This window comes from Mastomys coucha, unplaced genomic scaffold (genome assembly GCF_008632895.1).
Source record: "Mastomys coucha isolate ucsf_1 unplaced genomic scaffold, UCSF_Mcou_1 pScaffold23, whole genome shotgun sequence".
NCBI classification, from domain to species: domain Eukaryota; kingdom Metazoa; phylum Chordata; class Mammalia; order Rodentia; family Muridae; genus Mastomys; species Mastomys coucha.
In genome coordinates this window covers 42,460,646-42,464,289 of record NW_022196906.1, presented here as the reverse complement: position 1 = coordinate 42,464,289, position 3,644 = coordinate 42,460,646, and the positions used below count along the sequence as shown (strand labels likewise).

The following is a 3,644-nucleotide window of genomic DNA, read 5'->3' as shown; positions in this document are numbered from 1 at the left end:
AATCACAAAAGAACACACATGGTATGCACTCACTGATAAGTGGATATTAGCCCAGAAGCTCAGAATACTAAAGATACAATTCACAAACCATAGAAAACTCCACAAGAAGGATGACCAAAATGTGGATACAAAGTGTGGAGCAAAGACTGAAGGAAGGGCCATCCAGAGAATGCCCCACCTCAGAATCCTTCCCATATACAATCACCAAACCCAGACACTATTGTGGATGCCAGTAAGTGCAGGTTGACAGGAGACTGATATTGCTGTCTCCTGAGAGGCTCAGTCAGTGTCCGACTAATACAGAACTAGAGGCTCACAGCCATCCATTGGACTGAGCACAGGGTCCACAATGAAGGAGTTAAAGAAAGGACCCAAGGAGCTGAAGGGGTTCACAGCCCCATAGGAGGAACAATAATATGATCTAACCAGTACCCCTAGAACTCTCAGGGACTAAATCACCAACCAAAGAGTACACATGGTGGGACTCATGGCTCCAGCCGCATATGTAGCAGATGGTGGCCTAGTCAGTCATCAGTGGGAGGAGAGGCCATTGGTCCTGTGAAGATTCTATGCCCCAGTGTAGGGGAATGCCAGGGCCAGGAAGCGGGAGAAGGTGGGTTGGTGAGCAGGGGGGAGGGGAAATAGGGGTTCTTTTTCAGAGGGGAAACCAGGAAAGGGGAGAACATTTGAAATGTAAATAAAGAAAATAGCTAATTAAAAAAAAAGGAAAAAGAAAAAAAGAATATACTTTGTGCTCTTTGGTTCTTGCCCCTGGGTGGATGCCAGAGCCAAGCTGCTGAAAATTGAGCAAGTCAAGGACTTTCTGCTCACAGCCTGGTGGAAGGATGCCAAATCTGTCAAGATCAAGAAGAATAAGGATAATGTGAAGTTCAAGGTTTACTGTGGCATGTACCTTTACACCCTGGTTAACACAGACAAGGAAAAGGCAGAGAAGCTGAAACAGTTCCTACCCCCAGGTATGGCAGTAAAGGAGCTGAAAGGAACCAGACGTTTGCATGTGACTATTAAAAACCCTGAAAAATTAAAAAAAAAAAAAAGAATATACTATGCTTCCAGCTCTACAAAAGTCTATTGTAAAGCACAGTATGTAACTCGTGAAGATAGTGCGGAGCATGTTAGTGGCTTGTGTAGTTAATATACTACCATTTGAAAGTGTTTTACTTGTACTTATTAAAACTGCAGTTTATCATAAAACAACCCACATGGTATAATGGCACCAGCCTCAGGTGTTTCAGGTTCACCAATTGCACAATGAGGCCATGTGGACTGACTGACCTACACAGCCTGGCCTCTATAAGCTCACTTTGATGCTTGTCTAGCACCAGTGTCCCTGGAAACATTTCTTAGAATATAAGCTTGTTGCTAAATAGTGTGTGACTTCATTTTTCAGAATTTATTTTTCTTCTTTTTACTAATAATAATTTATTACATTTTTTAATGGGTTCTGTGTGCATGGAGTGGGGGGCACCATGGTGCACCGGTGGGGGGTCAGAGCACACCTAGAGGGAGCGGGTTGTCTTTCTCCATATGTGTCAGATACTGAACTCAGATCCACCAGGCTAAGCCACCTCACCAGCACCTTCTTTTAAAAAACTTTTTGATTTAATTTGTTGAAGATGTAAGTCTCATAGTTCTAGGATGAAAATTATGTAAAAAGGTATATATTTAAAAAAAATTTCTATTTCTACTCAAAAATTCCCCAAGCTTTTAGGAACCACATTTTACCCATTTCTGATTTGGTTTCCATCAGTTTCTTGTCGTTAGTATAAACAAATACATTTTTTTATTAGAATTTTCTTTATTTACATGTCATATGATTTCTCCTTTCTCAGTTTCCCCTTCAAAAAAAAAAAAAACCAAAAAAACAACAAGAACAAACTTCTGTTGCCCCCTTCCCCTGCTTGCCACTCCACCCTCTCCCACTTATTGGCCCTGGCATTCCCCTACACTGGGGCACAGAACCGTCAAAGGGCCAAGGGCCTCTCCTTCCATTGATGACCAACTTGGCCATTCTCTACTATACATATGCTGCCAGAGCAATCAGTCCCACCATGTATAGTCCTTGGTTGGTGGCTGACTCCCTGGGAGCTCTGAGGGTACTAGTTCATATTGTTGTTCATCCTATAGGGCTACAAACCCTTCAGCTCCCTTGGTCCTTTTTCTAACTCCTTCATTGGGGACCCTGTACTCAGTTCAATGGATGCTGTGAGCCTCTACTTCTGTATTAGTCAGGTACTGTCCGAGCCTCTCAGGAGACAGCTATATCAGGTTGGATTGTCCTTCCTTCAGTCTCTGCTTCATAGTTAGTCTCTGCAACTCCTTCCGTGGGTATTTTGTTCCCACTTTTAAGAAGGAATAAAATGTCCACATTTTGGTCTTCCTTCTTCTTGAGTTTCTTGTGGTTTGTAGGTTGTTCTTCCTGTATTCAAACCTTCTGAGCTAATAACCACTTATCAGAGAGTGCATACCATGTGTGTTCTTTTGTGATTGGGTTACCTCACTTAGGATGATATTCTCCAGATCCATCCATTTCCCTACGAATTTCATAAATTCATTGTTTTTAATAGCTGAGTAGTACTCCATTGTGTAGATGTACCACAATTTCTGCATCCATTCCTCTGTTGAGAGACATCTAGGTTGTTTCCAGTTTCTGGCTATTATAAATAAGGCTGCTATGAACATGTGTATGTGTCCTTATTACATGTTGGAGCACCTTCTGGGTATATGCCCAGAGTAGTATTGCTGGGTCCTCCTGTAGAACTATGCCCAATTTTCGGAGGAACCGCCAAACTGATTTCCAGAGTGGTTGTACCAGTTTGCAATCCCACCAGCAATGGAGGAGTGTTCCTCTTTCTCCACAACCTCTCCAGCATCTGCTGTCACCTGAGTTTTTTATCCTAGCCAATCTGACTGGTGTGAGGTGGAATCTCAGGGTTGTTTTGATTTGTATTTCCCTGATGACTAAGGATGTTGAACATTTCTTTAGGTGCTTCTCAGCCATTCAGTATTCATCAGTTGAGAATTTTTTGTTTAGCTCTGTACCCCATTTTTTTAACAGGGTTATTTGGTTCTCTGGAGTCTAACTTCTTGAGTTCTTTGTATATATTGGATATTAGCCCTCTATCAAATATAGGATTGGTAAATATCTTTTCCCAATTTGTTGGTTGCTGTTTTGTCCTATTGACAGTGTCTTTTGCCTTACAGAAGCTTTGCAACTTTATGAGGTCCCATTTGTCAATTCTTGATCTTAGAGCATAAGCTATTGGTATTCTGTTCAAGAAATTTTCCCCTGTGCCTATGTGCTCGAGGCTCTTCCCCACTATCTTTTCTATTAGTTTCAGTGTATCTGCTTTGATGTGGAGGTCCCTGATCCACTTGGCTTGAGCTTTGAACAAAGACCTAGGAATGGATCGCTTTGCATTCTTCTACATGCTGACCGCCAGTTGAGCCAGTACCATCTGTTGAAGATGCTGTCTTTTTTCCACTGGATGGTTTTAGCTCCTTTGTCAAAGATCAAGCGACCATAGGTGTGCGGGTCCAATTCTGGGTCTTCAGTTCTGTTCCATTGATCTACCTGTCTGTCACTGTACCAATACCATGCAGTTTTTATCACAATTGCTCTG

The 3,644-nt window shown here is 42.1% G+C and overlaps 1 pseudogene; it reads left to right on the top strand.

Annotated features, from left to right (window-relative positions):
• The window catches only part of LOC116073609, an 18,045-nt pseudogene extending 16,889 nt beyond the window's left edge, over nt 1-1,156 (top strand).
• Nucleotides 1,157-3,644: the final 2,488 nt, after the last annotated feature.